Source organism: Ambystoma mexicanum, chromosome 11, assembly GCF_040938575.1.
Source record: "Ambystoma mexicanum isolate Mex_15411 chromosome 11, UKY_AmexF1_1, whole genome shotgun sequence".
Taxonomy (NCBI): domain Eukaryota; kingdom Metazoa; phylum Chordata; class Amphibia; order Caudata; family Ambystomatidae; genus Ambystoma; species Ambystoma mexicanum.
In genome coordinates, this window is record NC_090934.1 from 1,337,455,568 (window position 1) to 1,337,473,296 (window position 17,729).

General features: G+C 46.6%; 1 protein-coding gene across 1 annotated transcript in view; it reads left to right on the forward strand.

Moving 5' to 3' along the window:
- Positions 1-8,081: 8,081 nt before the first annotated feature.
- Positions 8,082-17,729, forward strand: part of UNC13C (unc-13 homolog C) — a 1,404,640-nt gene continuing 1,394,992 nt past the window's right edge. Inside the window, exon 1 of the mRNA XM_069624856.1 lies at positions 8,082-8,361. The gene's annotated coding sequence lies outside the window, so the exon portion shown is untranslated. The remainder of the gene's footprint in view (positions 8,362-17,729) is intronic.

Consider the following 17,729-nt stretch of genomic DNA (forward strand, 5'->3'; position numbering starts at 1 on the left):
AACACCCATCCTCCTACGAGTACGGAATTGATGCTATTTAATTATTTATCATCATGTGTCAATGAACTCAGGTTATCTAGCCACGTATTTGTGTATGAAATATAGCCATTCAAACATCCCTCTGCCCAGGTTGCTGAATTGATGCCATTTAATTATTTATTCTCATATGTCAATGAACTCAGACTATCTAGCCACTTACTTATTCATGTATGAAATATACCCATTAACACACTGCTCTGCCCAGGTTACTGAATTGATGCTATGTAATTATTTATTATCAGATGTCAATGAACTCATGTTATCTAGTCACTTATTTATTCATGTAGGAAATGTACTCATTCAACACCCCTCTGCCCAGGTTACTGTGTTGATGCTATTTAATTAATTATTATCTACAGTAATGAAATGTCATTTAAGTATTTGTTTATTTCATGTATTAGAGGAGAGCAACCCCCTCTAAGGGCATAGAGGTGTCAAGTTACTTAGGTTGTAAGGAGAACCTGTTATACACCGTCATTCATATTAAAAAAAGCTGCCAAACAGTTCAAATGAAATATGGCTGTGTCTGTTTATTTAACCAGGTTCTCAAGTGTAATCAAGGTGGACCTATCACATGATGGGGACAATTTCCCCTCAGTACCCCCTGTAAATACAGAGGTCTGCAATCGGCCTGTATGAATGGTTCACATTTCATCCCCCTGGATTTCATTTGCACAGTAAGGTGCAAGTATCTCGACTCAGGTACCATACAGGTTGCTGTCCACTCCTTCATATAGAAAGAAAGGGAGAAACACCTTACATCTAGATTCAGCTTCCTGTCATTGTTTCTGTGAGGTCGCTGGGCCTTACCCAGGTGGCACCCAACGTCGTTAGATAAAATGGAGCTGGGTGGGCAGGGGGTTGGCGGGCCTTGCCCTGGCTCATTAATGCAGTTGTAATTTAACAAATATTACTGCATAAGGGGCAAGGTCTAGTGACCCCTGTTGCAGAGTTTTTAAATACAAAACATGGGGGGGCTACCAGGGTAAATCCCACTGACCCCCCAAGCAACAATTGGGGGGAAGGCGAGTGGGTACCTTCCCGTAGCACAGGTTATTTGGTCATGTTTGTGTCAGTAATAGAGCAGCTCCCAGGCATTTTTGGGAATCTTTAGAGACTTGGGGAATTTCCCTGTTACCCAGGGAAATCTAGACATGGACCGCTTGCTCACTGTGCTTAGAGAGGCACCGCTTAACCTCAATGATGAGGCCCAACAAGGCTGAAACATGTGTCTGGGGTTGTTGTTGGTGGTACCGATCAATGAAGAATTGTCTAGCATTTCGGTGCTGGACTGCTCAAGTGGGTGGAACCAGACTGACAAGCAAATTGATATTTCTCCTTTGTGAATGGCACAGTGAGCTAAAATGTGGTTGTAGACCCTCCCTTGTAGGGTGTACGAAATTTCAGCTGAAAACAAGCTGTTCAGCTAGAGCCAAATACTTCCTTGAATACAAATTGAAGCTGAAGTCCAGTCTCCTTTCTACAATTAGCTATCTCCCTCTGTGTTTCAGTGAGATAGCTAATCATAGAAAGCAAAAACAAGCTACAACTGCCGAATAAGGCATTTCCTTATTGGCTGCTGAAGCCTGCCCCAGCCTAAGACCAAGGAAATCCCCATCCCCCCCTGCCCCTATTGCTTCGGGGGGGGGGTCACCTGGCCTTGCCCTGGTGGCCCTCCTGCCCATTAATGCACCTGTGGAGGATGCAAGGGCTAGACACACCAAACCCCACAATTCTTGATAGGGGTGTCACTGGATTTTGACCTGGTGGCCCACCAGCTAATTTCTGCACCAGAGGGGGCCACCATGGCAAAACTCTGTGACCCCCCATTGTTGATGGGGGGGTCTGCCAAGCCTTGCACTGGTGGACCCCTGGGTCGTTTATTTTTAAAATGTAGCTGCGAGGTTAGGCTTTGCCCTGGAAGCCCCAGCTCATTAATGCAGCTGCGGGGGGCATCGGTGAAAATCTGGTGACCTGCACTGTTCTTGATCGGAGGTCACCATGCCTTGCCCTGGAGGCCCCCTGGCTTGTTTTTCTTCTAAACAATGCAGCTGAGGGGAGTGCAAGGACACGAACCAGTAAGTCCCACAATTATTTATCCAGGTGGGGGTCGCCCGCCTTACTCTTGAAGCCCTCCCATGTAGAAAAAATAGAAATACAGCTGTAGGTGCTGCCAAAGCAAGACCTAGCTACCCCTTCGGTTGTGCTAGTTGAGCGGGGTCACTGGGCCTTGCCCTGGCAACCCCCCCACTTATTTATACGGAATAAAACCGGGTGACCTTCACTATTGTTGCTGGGGGAGGTGGTCACTGGCTCTTGCCCTGGCAGTCCCCTGGCTCATTAATGCAGCTGCAGAGGCTAACAGGGCAAAACCCGGCACCCTTGTCATTGTTGTTGGGAAGTCGCCAGACCATGCCCATGGTGGCCCTAAGGCTCGTTTTTAAAAAAAAATGCAGCTTGGGGGGTGGGGTTCACTAGGGTCACCACACTTTGTCCTGGCAGTACCCAGGCTCGTTAATCCAGCTGTGGGGGGGCACAAGGGCAAGACCCGTCAACCTATGCAATTGTTGCTGGGGGGGGGTCACCAGACTTGCCCTGGTGGTCCCCTCCCACTTAGAAAAGAAATGCAGCTGCAGAAGCAAGACCTGGCGACCGCCGCCATTGTTGTTGGGTGGACGTCACCTGGCCCTACACTAGCAGCACTCTCGCCCATTTGAAAAAAAAGTGCAGTTGCAGAATGCAGACCTGGTGACCACCACCATTGTTGCTGGGGCGGGGGGGTCGCTGGGCCTCACCCTGGCAGCCCCAGGCTCATTAATGCAGCTCTGGGGCCATGAAGGCAAGACCTAGTAACCCACAAAGTTGTGCTAGGGGTTAGGGGGGGGTGCCAGGCTTTGACCTAGCAGCCACCCACTAATTTACCAATAAAAACAGCATCCGGGTCCACCAAGGCAAGACCTGCTGACCACCACAATTGTTGCTGGGGGTGGGTGCCTGGTCTTGGCCTTGCAGCCTCCCAGCTAATTAAAATAAATATATTAGATAAGGGGCAGCTGGGGCAAGGCCTGTTGACCCGTTGCAAAGAGTTTTAATATACAAAACAATAAAGGGGGCTACCAGATCATGGCCCACTGACCCCCCATGCAACAATTGCGGGAAGGCGGGGGTTGCCAGGACTTTCCCTCCCCACATTGTTTTGTCTTTTAAAACTATTCGGCTCAATATTTGGCTTCGGCCCAGTACTTTTACCAACTATTCGGTCGAATAGTAAATTCACTATTTGGTACAGCCCTACTCCTGAGTGGGTACCTTCCCATGGAACAGATTATTTGGTCGTATTCGTTCTTGGTGGTAGAGGGGCTGTAGACCTTTTTGTGAATGTTTAGGGACTTAGGGTTTTACCTTCAATTACCCAAGGTAATACAGATGCGGACCTCTTGCTCACTGTGCTTAAAGATACGCAGCTTCACCTCACTGATGAGGCCCAACAAGGCTCATGCAAGTGAGATTTGTGTTCATATAAAAATGCTTTGGTTTCCTTGGTGTGGTCATGAAACATTTTCCCTCAACAGGGCAGAAACGACCATCATCTACAAATGTATACACATCATCCAAATATTCTTTCTCCGTGTTCTCACTATTCCCAGTAAAATGTCCTATTTGTGCATGTCCTATTTGTGCATAACTTTGCTGACCTTTAACCTTATAATATCAGTGACACTTTCAGCAGACCTCTTCATAGGCTAATGGATTGCTGTAAAATAAAGCATCCGACATCTCTTTGAAGCAAAGCCTAATGCCATTAGTGCATGCCCGAAGACAATTTACAGTATTTTCATGCTTTGAAAGCCTGTCTTGAATGCATTTCAGGGTTCTTAAGTCAGATTGCCTTTTCATAACATGTAAATATCTTCTGACCAGTTTGACTGACCCACGGCCCTGAATTGTATTCCTTCCACTTTCAGTGTCAAACAGTATAGTCTGAATAAATTACTAGCAAGGCAGAATAAAGGAACACATAATACATTATCACATTGACTGCAATACACATTTTCCTGTAATGAAATCCTTACATATGCTCAGTGCTGCAGATACGATTTGGAAGTGGGAGTATCTTAAAAACTATTCTTTATAGTTGGGAGTAAAATGTTAGTCCAATTACTAATGGGAGAATTTTATAAGCGAGTAAAAATAGGTTTTAATTGTAAAATGGAAATGTTTTGTAATAACTATTTCTTTGCACCTAGTTATTCACACACATTAAAAAGGTACATGTTTACTTCTTCCGATCAGGCAGTAATAGTTTCTTCCTGTGACATTATTACGTGCACTACTGTTCCATACATATTCATGAAGCTTTGTGGCTGAAAGCCGGAGCACAAGGTCCTGTGTGTTTTGTTTCCTATTTTTTGTAGGGAGTATTTTTACTCCCTATTTTTATTTTTTCAAAATATTTGCCTAATTTTAGGGAGTAAAAGTGGCTGTTGCACCTCTTATCTGTTGGGCTGTATTTGCTGTTCACATGGGAAAGGCACAGAAATAAATCAAAGTATAACTTTTGATTAAATGGCTTGTGGTATTCACTGCTGAAAAACTACTTTAATTCGGGACCTGCCTTTCACATGTAGCATGGTTCCTTCTTGGGACACTTTAAACTTTACTATTTGTTTCTGCTCAAAGCTGCTTTTCAAATGAATAACATCCTGTGCCTGATATTTTGGGTTCTGAAGTTCACACATGGCCTAAAGAAAACATTGAACATGAATTATTTCAACAGTGTATTTCCCAACATTCTGTGTGCGCCGCAATCTGACAAGTGACCTTTTTTAACTTTGCAAAAAGCAGAAATCCCTAATAAGCAGCACAGTTGGTCCTTTATTTCTCTTGCTCCTGCCAGAAAGATCTTTCTCATTTTATTCAATTCAGGCTGCATCTTCATTATAAAATGGCTGAAATAACAGAAGCAGCTGGAATGCGGATGCAAGAATTGGGGTGCTGTGTAAACTTGAAATTTGTTCCAGTATCGTCATTTGTGGCCATTGTCCGATCAGTACCACTCAATTTATTGTCTGGAAGTTGCAAAAGTGACATTCCTGTTCAATGGTATGAATCATGAGCAGGGTTTATGACAGGGTACATGAGTCATGTGCAGGGTTTATGACCGATATTGTCAACTGCACTACCCATAAAGTATCCTCCTTTGAGCTGAAAAGGAAGAACTGCTTGGTTTATATTGTAGTTATATGTTTTTCCTACCTCCGATACGATGTCTAGCACACAATCTACTGATTTTTCTTCATGGCTGATAAAACACATGTCAATCTGTTTCTACACATTGGGCCTCATTACGAGTGTGGCTATCCGGAAACACGGGTACCGGTAAGCTTCGGCCCTGATAGGCAGTGTCGTCATGGAAGCACCGGCACCATTAGCGATGATGCTTCTGTCTCCCCACTCCCATGGAGTCCTATCGGACTGCACAGAAATGGGGAGTTGCCAAATCTGCCGCCTCACTTCCCGATCCGCCAGAACTTGTGTGTCCAGGTGGCAGGGGGAACTCAGGCGGCAGATTTGGCGTTTCTGGGTCAGTGGCAAACGCCCGGTAGCACCAGCGGGTTACTGCCGACCACGGAATGAGGCCCATTGTCTTTATCTACTGTGTCCCAAGGGATTCACTCATTTTTTTATTGTGTCCAGGGTTCGAAATTGAGGGGATCTGGGAGCTATTTAGCTCCTGCTTCTAGGCTGGAAGAGACTGGTTAGCTGAACACCCAAAATCTATCAGGAGTAACATTTTGCTCCCCAGGCCAATTGGTGCTTTACAAACATGCATATGTGGCCTTAACTTTGAGTATTTGAAAATGCTTATAAAGAAGAATTAGGGCACATTTAAACATAATGAAACATACAAAATGCACAAAAGATAATGTGCGCATTTCATGTGGAAGTACTCGCTCTTGGTTGCCCATGACGGACATCCAGGAGCTGGTTTTAGCTCCTGCTCATCGAATCTTAATTTCGAGCCCTGTTTATACTTAGTCATTTGCACGGCTTCACCAGCAATGTCAGATGAGATCATATTACATGATAATAGCACAGGCCTTTATAGTACAAATTCAAAGAAACTCAATTGCAATTTGACATACAATAGAGCAGATTTATGCATTTCTTAGGCAGCCCTGTTACAAAACGTCTGCCATCTCGGCTTGAAAGTAAATCTGCGATGGCACTGGAGTCTAAAATGATCCTTACAATATGTACTAGTTGTGCCTCTAGTCTCATGCTTCTATGATCAAAAGCCGAGTTCTGCCAAATACTTTGCCGATCTTTCTTAATACAAATCCACTTTAAGCTAGTTTATCGTGGCTACATTCTAAAGGCGATTTCCCTTCCAATGTTCTCTCTTAAACTAAAATCATTTTTATGCGTTTACCGATTCCATGATGTATTTAGAACTGTCTTTTTTACTGGGTATGTTTACGGGCGTTATTGATCTTACACTTGAAAAAATGACATTCAATTGCAAGTGTGTGGAAATCGGCAGCTGCAAACAGTTGCGGTTCGAACATTAACTCCCTGTACATTTGCCATACGTTTTTAAGACCTGCAAGGTGTGAAATTGGTGAAGTTGTGACCATGAAAACCAATCAGTTAGGTGGTTGCCATAACAACAGAAGACATCTTTAAGAAAAGCCATTTGACGATCATCTTTTTTTTTTTATTTGATTACTGGAATTATTTTTATAATGTCTATTATAAATACGGTTTCTATTATGCTTTGTAAAAAGATCAATTTACTTACCACTATAAATGTACATACCTCTTTAGATGATTGATCTATGTATTTGCCATGTGTAATATGTTATTAAGTAATTCATAAACTCCTTATATTTGAAAACAAGTGGGGAGTTGCACAAGAAAGGAGGGGGGCGTTGGGTGCAGTGCCTCATACAAAAGCATGCATCGAGATTTAAAGTGGAAACCCCTGTGCTTTTGAAAAAAAAGGTGCATGTAGCGTGCAGGGATTTTAGGCTAACATATCAAAATGGATTCCAGTCCTGGTTTTCAGTTAACCAACATGTCTTACTCTTGTGGGGATGGGGGGGGCGGTAACCCTGCTTGCTAATGAGGAAAACGGTAGCACCATTACAGAATGCATGCAGGCGTCAGGTTGAAAAACCAACAGAGAAGTTAAGTGCTTCTTCAAGCAACACACCCACATGGTTGGTTTCAGGAGGGAGCGCCTGGTGTGCACTGTGTAATGACGTTAGTGATAGTCAACGCGGCCTCCCTCCCGTCTGTCCACGTACTATGTGTTGCCCAGCTTGGAGCGCATGAATAAGTCTTTATTTCTTGGCAATGGTTGAATAAGTTAACAGCATCAATCCATGTCACAACCACAATTGCTTGATAATATTGCACGGCACACATGTTTGAATGGGCAGTTGAGGGGAGGGGAGATGTTATTCCTTTCGACGGATCATGTTATGAATCAGTGTCTTGCACCATTGGTGCTGTAGTGTAAAATAGCCCCTGGCAAGCAATCCATCTGCACACACCCACCTCTACTGAATGGCTTGGGCAGCCGTTGCATAATGCTCTGCGTGTAAGGCTCAGGGCTGAAGATGGGTCGATAATGATTGGGGAATGCATCACTTTCATTGCCTATGTGACCGGCTGCTGGCAAGGGGACGGGGGCTCTGGCCTGTGGCTCGGGGTCGCGGCGGACCGACCAATGAGAGGTGAGAGACAGCAGCAGCAGCAGCACCCCTGGCGCCGCACCTGCTGCTGCTGCTGCTCGCGAGCATTACATGCCCCGCTGCCTCGGAGCGCGAGGGCTTCTGCTAAATCCAGGCACACGCCGGGCAGAGGGGGCTGCTCGCCGCTGGGCGGGCCGTGGCAGCGGCGGCGTATGCGGCAGGAGACACAACAATGTGTGAAGTGGCCGACCCGGAACGCCTCGGCGGCAGGCTCCCCGCGCCGCGCAGCTCCTGACGCGCTCGCTCGGCTGCAAGATCGGTGGGGGTGGGAGAGGGGGGGGAGACTGGGCGCGCAGGAGCGTCTGCGCGCGGGAGGTGGACCCCGCCGCCTAGAGGGAACGCGCCGGAGTCCGGAGGAGGGGGAGCGCGCGCGGCACGCCGGGCAGCTGCGCGCGAACCCATTCACTGGCACGCAGCCGCCGTCGCTCCGTGGTTCACTGTCGCGTGCCATGGCTGAATGGAGCGCCAGAGGAAGGGAAGAGGCATGTGCTCTGCCAGGGAACAGGGAATCCTTTTAATGCCGCTCATTTGCATTTTCTATTTTAAGGACCATTTCAGAAAGGTATGTGCACCCTTCTAGGCTACAATGGGTCGTATTCTGGACTTGTGTGCATGCACCCTGCCTTCTATTTAGCTATGACTGTGCTACCCCCACCTGCCGCTGCTATATCGCAATCTGTGTATTGCTAATGCTGTATATTATTGTTATTTTAACTCGAAGACCTGTTATTGTCTAACTTATGGCCACCTCAATATTGCTATGCTTAACTTCCACTTAGGTGTAATATGCCATATTTTTCGTAGTAATAATTTTCAAAGCAATCGATCTGCACTTTTTATTTGTAAAAATGCGATGTTTCGATTAAATATATTTGCCCATAGATCAATGTTTTTTTTAGAAAATATGACAATATGTTGCAGAAATGTACAGTGGTTCCTATAGACCCATGCTGACACATTTAGCTCACACATGCACGTTTCCTCGTGATGTATAACACCCTCCATTTCGACAGTCCTCGGTCTATTTTCATGCAGTAAATGTGTTTTTGATTTTGATGAAAAACACTTTTATTTTCTGGTCCAGGCAGGGCTTAAGTAATGGATTGAGCTTTACAAGCTGCTTGTGCATTTCTGACCCTCGAGTAATCTTTCAATATGACCCCCGCCCCTTCCCCCAGCCATCACAAAGCGGAGGCCACCCGCTGAAAGCCCATCGTCGACCCTGCTTCCGAAACAGTGACAGGCGTAAAATGCGCACTATTCTCAAAGAGATGCGGCCGCAGTACCGTGCATTCCCCTCCCTGAAGAAACCCATAGGGGTTTCCTTTCCTAACAGGCTCTGGAGCTCTGAGTGCAGCCTCGCGGTCTAGTGCCACCTGCAACAGATTACCTGCATGCCAAATGGGGAACATAGCTCAAATACAGCGCCTAATGGGGGCATTTGGGAGTCTCGGCGCAAACGTTGCGCGAGGCCTTGTGCGCACCTTATTTACATAAATATAGTTTTAAATCCTGCATCTGTGTTCCAATGTTTGCACCGGCTAAAATGTGGCGCAACGTGCGTGGTTCCACCACAACGCAAACACCCTCCCGCGGAGAGATGTTGGGTCTATTTTCCAGCGCGGGCTCTTAAACTCCCGCGTGAACTCGCAGTTGTCTGTGGTGCGTGTTGAGACCGAGGGGGTTAAGCGCAGAGTTACGGGCGCTGATACTTGACATAATCCCTCGCGTTCATTGGTTTTCCCTCCCACTCCATTTAATCCCTGGCTTTCATTGGTTTCCCGCCCTGGAAAGCCTTCTTAGCAGATAACATTTGACTTATCTGTGAGGTTAGAGGCTAGCTTCATCGGGGTGCAGGGGTTTAAGCACTCTACCCGCCACGCGCTCGCCGCAGCAGACCTGAGTGTGTTATGTGTACGGCACAGTGGTTTCAGCAAACAACCTGCACCGGCGGCAACCAATGGAACTCGCCCATGGATCTTATTTCAGGGCTGCGTTAACCACTACAAAGCTCTGTTTCCCTGCCGGCAGGCGAACGTGCTCTGCTGTGGCATCGCGTGCTGCTGTGTGGATGCTGGCAATGGAATCCTCTTACAAACGTCCGCGTGGTGCGCGCTTCCCCGTGCGTTAGTAGTGCCTGGCCGCCACGGGTTGCACGGCAGATTGGACCCCGCAGCACGTCACTGTACACCACGGGGAGCCGGGGCGCCTCAAGTGTAGCCACCCTCGCCCTCCGCTCCGACACAGTGGTCACTGATGAAGACGGGTGTGTGATTGCGCAGATGCAACACGCAAACCCTTCGCTTGGCTATTTGTTGTGCAGCAGCAATACTGCCCGCATCGCGGATTGCTGCAGCCGCGCGAAGCCCGCAGTTTGCGTGGCAGGCAGCGCGAGGTTGCCCTGTGCGGGAATTCGTGCATAGTGTAGATAGTTTCAATGCATGGCTTGAGTCTCGTGGATTTCAGTGGACCATTTGAGCTGAGTGCTACGTCGGGAGGGACGAGGAGGAAGCTTGTTTAGCGCCTTGGGCCGAGCCCGTAAATTAATGTCGTGGGTGGGCACGCGGCGGCCGGTGCACGCTCTCCTGCACTTGCCAGTCTGATGCCTAGGAAAGGTGATACAATACAGACGTAAATCTCACACTTCTGCGCTCGTGCTTCTACTGTACGGGGCTTCCAAAATGACCCCCCACCTGCGTAAGTGTCACTTTCGAGCGCGTCATGCGCCGGGGATGTCTTTTCAGATGTGGAAGTGAGGAAGTTCCCAATAGTGGGAACACAGCTCAACCATCAACACGCTCCCACTGTTTGAGGCTTGCCATAGGCACTCACAAACCAAGTATCTCGCACCCAAATGATCTTGCGACCAGGGTGGTGTAGGGGGGCGTTTGCCACAGCATGGGTCCAAAACTTTCCCTACGCACGAGGACACATTTGTGTCTAGGGGCAAGCAAAGACATCCAGCGCCAGTGCAAGTCACGTGCACTGCCTTTGTCTTTGTGAACTCCTACCAATCACATCACCTTTTCTGACATGCGTAAAGTACACACATGTTATATATATCTAAAAGTCTCTCAATAGAGTGCCCCTGATTTACAAAATAAATGTTTTTGAATGGGCAAGCCTCATTGAAAAAACGCGTTGTACATCAGGCCCAACGTCTGATGACAGTTCAATATCACACGTTACTGCACTGACTCATGACAACAGTCACGTGTGTGGCCCTGGTGAATGAACTCCAGCCTATGCAAGGCCTTCTCGGGAGCCCGCCTCTTAGGGTGGAGGCTTTGCATGTGCTCTCCCAAGGCGTGCGCGTGCACCGTACTTTGAGTTCAGAAGAAACCCGCACACCATCAAGGAAGCCAGCCTTGCATATGGGAATACCTTTGTCTTAACAATGACATACAAGACAGGACATATTTAAATATTTGCCAGCAGAGCAGAAAGTACTTGAAGAAAGTTTGTGATATTCCAAGGAATCTGTTAAACCTTTCCACCATCAGTGTAGGTTCCTGGGATTTAGTTATAGGGCTGATCGTTTTCACCCCCGCAAGTGATGGTCCAGCATGCAGCATGTGGTGGCCTTGCCTAATGCACCCAAGTCCATGCTCTGAATGTCCCAGGGCTACAGGGCTGTGGAAAGCCCCGGAAGAGGTGCTGTCTTGCATTAGGATCACAGGACACTGTCGTTTGGCAGGGCCTGTGTGATAGAGTGCACATGATCACGCATTGAACTGGCGTTTACTGCGGGTCCTGGGATAAACAGGCATTTTCCATGTAATCCTAGTTTCACAGAACACGGCAATCTGTTGGATTCCGGATACCGAGTGGCCGATGGCTGAAGATCCATGATCACTGCGTAACCCAGGAGATTTCCCTCCACAATCTACCATCATGCACTCAACTTCTGAAATACCTAATTCCCTGCTCAAGAACGCTGCCCACATTGGAGCCAATCAGAAAGTGTTTTCTAGAGCAATCAAGAGCGTGGCAGCCTCGGCAGCAGAGTACCCCTGAGCAGTCATGCTTCATGTCAGAATCCTGTCCCTTTACCCCCTCACCTCCCGAAAGTATGACATACCCGCACGTGCAAAGCCAGGATATTCAATGCAGGATTGCGTTGAATGGGGTTTACAAACTGTGGATCTCCAGATGTTGTGGACTACAACTCACATGATCCCTCACCATTGAGTTTGCTGGATAAGGCGGATGGGATTTGTACTCCAAAACATCTGGAGAGTCAAAGGATGTAAAGATTATCAAAGGAGGTGTACATTTAGTATGTCATCAATTTTTCGTAGTCTGCAAATAGTGCTATACCACACCAAAATGGTGACCGGCCATGAGTGCTCTTGAAATGAACATACAACTGCAATGTCGCCAAGATGCTCTAATGGTGTTTGCTAGCTTCACGACATGCATGGCCATGAAAGCACGGGAGAGCCCCAACCAGCAAAGCAGGAGCAATCGGTGTGCCCGTGGTCCATTACACCAAAAATATAGTACATTGCTGATTTGTGGCACAAACTCCGCCTTCTCCGGTTGAATGCACGCACACACATGAACCATGTACACTCGGGCACACTGCAGCCACGTACCCTTCCATCCAGGCTTCTGGGCAAGCCAGGAGCGCTGTGAGGCTGCACCGGGGGCGGATGTGCGCAATATAAATGCATAATGTAACCCAGTATACACTTTAAAATCTCAATACTATTAAATTGGAATTGTCTTCGGATATGTGTGCAACAGCAGTACAGCATGTTGCAGTGTGGGAAAGAGAAGTCCCATTGAGGCCCTTGGCTTCTGTTAAGGTTACTGCCCCTTTGTGTCATTGATAGTTCACATGAATACATTTAATCATGTTTAGCTCGAATCCTCCTTACTGGGCAATTAGCCCCTGCTAGACAATGGGGGCCTTGCCTGCGTCCCTAACAATGAGGCACTGGCGGCTCATTGGCATTTTTGCTGACATCTCAGCTGGATCATAATTGGGGTTGTGTAACCTTGCTTGCTGATGATAATGCAAAACCATGGGACCTAAGAAGACAACACAAGTGGCCCTTAGTGGAATTGATTTGCACGGCTTAAGCGGGAGAGCCTGCCCACGTGGGATCCCACTGGCACAGGTGGCATTTCATTCGTCAGCACGTTATCCAAGCATGCACATTTATATGTCTCGGCATAATGGCTCTTGTGTTCTTTGCACACATTTAAGAGTCGCCAATAATGAGGAAACATGTACGTTTTGACATCGGTGTTGCGGAGTGTCTGATACAGCCACAAGCTCGTGTGAATGGCAGAGGTGGGCTATAGTTCTCATATAGCATTTCTACAGACCCCTTTCTAGCACCATAATGAATAAAAAAATTGCCTTGCTGGCGTAATCGAACGATTTGAGGACTGCAGAGTTGGATGGATGCCACGTGTCCATTATGCCAAGCCCCTCCATTGGCAACAAGCCCGCCACTACAGTAAAGTAACCTTTTCTGTGTCCCTCCTCTGTATGCAATGGTGGGCTTTGCTCTCACCGCCTTAGCTGGGTCATTATTTCTGAAGTTGCCTCTTTTTATGGCAGAACACATCTTTCTAGGATCTAACCTAAAATCATTTTGCTCTCCTTTCAAACCATTACATTTGCATCAGTGTTTCATACTGTAAATAACCATTTACCTTTTGTTAATTAATCCCTCGTATTTATGCATATAGTGCTGACAGGCTATCTTTCATTTTTTTCATATACCTATATATAAAGTCAACTTAGCCTTTCTCTTTCTATGAATCCTTTCCAAAAGTTGTGTTGTGGCCTTCTCTCTTTTCTCTTAAGTTTATGAATACCTGTTTATGTCATGCTAAACATCTCTGCACACAGTTCATAAACCAAACAACCCTATGGAGGGCATTCGTGACTTCTCAATCTCTGCTCGCATCACCTAAAAGGAAGCTACCTGGATTGTTTTGCTGCTCAATTTTAGTGTTTTGTCTTCTCAGACCCTCAAATCCTTCTTGGAGTCTACCATCAAATGCTGATTCAGTGCTTCCAATTTGCCTGATTAGACTCTATGTTTATGAAGCCCGCCCAACATGCTGATTCCAACAGATCGATTTAGTCCTTCTTTGGGAACTCTTAAGAGTCTTTTATAGACCCACTCTAGTACTGACCGCAGGGCTTCACCTCGTTCGACGTCATCTGCGCTTTGAGATGCTCTCCGACTGTTGCCACTTGTGGCATTGTTGTTGCATGCTGTCGTTAAGACCCAGATCACTTTTTGTCAGACTATTTATGACTTTGAAATTATAATGATTTGTTATTTATATAGCACTTTCGACAAAGCGCTGTACTTAGAATGTATTTGCATACAATTATCATCCCAGCGGAAGTTGGTACTCATTTATCGACCTCAGAAGGATGAAAGGATGAATTGGCCTTGCTCGGATTCGAACCTGTGACTTGCAGATCACACATAGATCGCAGCAGCAAGCACTCAACCCGCTGAGCTATCTTACCGGAAATGTTGCACTGTAGGTCCAGAGTAGAACAAGTCCGCTGTATCCGCTTGGGCCAGCATACTGATAACTTCCTTGAAGAACAAAATCGCCTTCACTTGTCCTGATTTACTTGTGACTGCCCTACCATGTTGATTGGTGTTTTTACTGTTCACCTTCAGTTCAGCACTCCCCTTTAATTTTCCTGATTATATTTCTTAATTTGCTATTGTTGGGTCCTAATTAATCGACACTTTCAGGGACTTAAAACTATATGTGGGGATTTCAAAGCCCAATATGAGGCCAGCATGTACATTCTACTGGTAGAAAGCAAGGGCAGTGGCGCACTGACCATTACAATAGGTTGGGCGTTACCCCATGGGGCTATCAGCAGGAAAGACTTTGGAGCTGGCCTCCTGCAGGTTTACGGCTAGCCCCTTGAACGACACCAGGCTCACCCCTTTTCAATCCACGGTTTGTCTCAAGAAAGTCGAAATAATTGGAGCCTGTGAGACTTTGTGAAGCCCCTTCCTCCTACTGCCGGTGTGAAGAAGAGACGTCTGATCACTAGTCAGCCATATCTACACATGTTCCCCTGCAGCACAGATAGCTCACTGTGTTAGGTGCTTGCTTCCTCTGAGTTCTGTGCTCAAAGTGTAGGTAAACAGATTCAGGCCCCTAGTGCTGTGAATCATGATAAATAGCACTACATAAAGCAATCTGTTGACAGTTATGTTTGTTTTGTAACAGTGCCTTTGCTCGCTGAATTAGAGCAAAGTGTGTGAGAGGGAACATCCCTTCGCCACCTTTTACAGCCTTGTTGGCAATGGGTTGAGAAGTCTTTTTTTGTGGCAGTGCTCCTGAGCGCAGAGGTTTATCATAGTGCTGTATATTTTGAGTGGGCTGGAGTCTATACTTCCCAGGCTGCTAGTGGTCCCTCAGTCCACCCATTGCGAGGTGAATGTTATATGAAGTACCTGAGAGTTTTTGCACAGTTCACAAGATGTTCCATCACAGACCCTCCCTATGCATTGCGGTAAACCGTGAACGTTCGGCACTATCTGCCGTTTCAACCATCCCAGCATCTCAAGCTTTATGCAATGCTCTTTCAGACCGTTTCGTTGTGAAATGAGCTAAAATTCCACAAAACATTTCTTGTACAACACAGGATCTATCTTTTACCTATTTCTCTAGAAGCCATTCCTAATCATGTGGAGGTGCTATTTCTGCTCTTCCACCCGGTTACTGAAGATCAGGGTTTCAAGATTATCATGCAATTTAGGTCACCATCTCATACCCCTAAAATAGATCAAAGAGTTAGGTGTAGAGATTGTACCAATGCTTATGGTTGCTCTCTACCACTCCCTGGCGACTGGTCTATTCCATTGCACCTGAAGCGCCCTGGATCCGGATGTCCCCGCTATATTTCAGCCAATCTCCCTCATAATATTTTTGATCAAGGCACTTGAGGCGATTGTTATGCCCCAGCTTCGAGACTTTCTTGAGCATTCCAATATTCTTGATGCGTTCCAGTCGGGTTTCTGACCCGGAATGGGCACAGAATCTCTGCTTGCCTCTGTTATGGATGCCCTTGCTATGGTCGTGGATCAGGGGAGAGTAGGCCTGCTCATTTTGCTGGACCTCTCTGCAGCATTTGACACATTCTGCCACCTTACCTTGTGTCGCCACTTAGAATAAACCGGCATTGGTTGTTCTGCCCTTGGCTGGTTTCATCGTTTCTCACTGATCGGGCGCAAATACTTTTGCTTCCCCTTTTTTCTTCTGCCCCTTCTCTCACATGCAGGGTCCCGCAGGGCTCAGCCATCTCACTGTTACTTTTTAACATCTCTGTTCTACCACTTGCTAAACTTATTCAGTCTCACGGATGTCTCTTCTATGCTTACGGAATTGACCGTGAGCATAATTCAGCGGCGTCACACCTCAGAAATTGTGTAAACGATATAGGTAGTTGGATGAACGCAAACTGGCTGAAATTGAACGCTGAGAAGACAGAGGCAATGGATTTTGGTCACTTTCCAAACATTCAATCTTTGTGGACTGATTACCTTTGGCCCGCTTCACTGGGCCCCCCTACCGACGCCCATCCCTCTGGTAAAGAATATATGAATTAAGATCGCTGCATCTCCCTTCGCACTACCACAGGTTAGAGCCAGGTGTGTTGCCGCGCCATCTCAAATTAAGAGCATTCAGAAAGGTGATTCAATTTATTGCGACTCATCTGCGTAGCATAGTGGGCTCTGCAACCATCTCAGGGACGTTGAATTACTGTAACTCCACACTACTTGCTCAGCCAAAATTCCTGATTCAACAGCTACAAATATGGCAAAACTCTGCTGCTTGTTTGGCTATGGTCATGGCCAAATTTGCCCATGTGTCCATAGTACTACAGAACTTACATTGGCTCCCAGTGGAGGTGCAAATTACTTTTAAATCTCTTTGTATTGTCCATCGGGCCTATTATGGAGCTGGTACACTTTACCCATGCAACAGGTTTGTCAAATTGCTCCATCAAGACAACTACGCACGGCAAGTCAGCTACTGCTATCTATGTCTCGGTAATGCCTGGAACACTGTGGGGGAGAGGTCCTTCTCAGTGGCTGCCCTAACTTTGTGGAGCTCTCTTCCTTACTTGCTGCATGCTACCTCTGACCATTTAGCATTCAGGAAGGTGCTGAAAACGTTTCTCTTTTCTTAGATGAATGGTAGCCTTTTCTCCTCCGGCTGTCTTCTTCTGTCCTTCGCTGAGCGTTTCCCCACTAGCACCAAGATACCTTCGGGTCTAAGCCGCACTTACAAATCCAAAAATAAATTGCGGGCAGAGAAACAACAGTATGTTTGTAGACAACTACATGCTTTCTTCATACTTACACATAATCATGAGCCATGCCAACCGGACAAATAGTTCAAATATGTCCTACTTATCTGCGCCCAAATCAGATGTAACAAGTTATTGTGCATCCTGTTCCTTTATGCCAGGGGTCTGCAACCTTTGGTTCTCTAGGTGTTTTGGACTACAATTCCTATCCACCCAAGCCAGTATTGCCAAGGGTGAGGAATCATGGGAGTTGTAGTCCAAAACATCTGTAGAGCCAAAGGTTAAAGGGCCCTGCTTTATTGGATACAAAGCAAAGCCTGCTATCCTACTACTTACATATCCTTAATCAGGAGAGTTGGTCCCAGAAGGCCTCACTAGAAAGTGTCTTTACTACAGATCTATACCGGTTAGGTGGTAAATGTTCCCCGTTAACGGGACAAGTCATGGAAGGAATACCTTGAATAGCAGAAAGCCTTGGGGCGAGAAGGATTTATGGGTACCTGGCAAAGGGCTTCTGTTTAAAATATTCTGCCTCTCATGTCGGAGAGTATACCTGACATGCCTCTGCCATGTGTGTGCCTATACGAGATTTCGTTATTAGAGTGTAGATG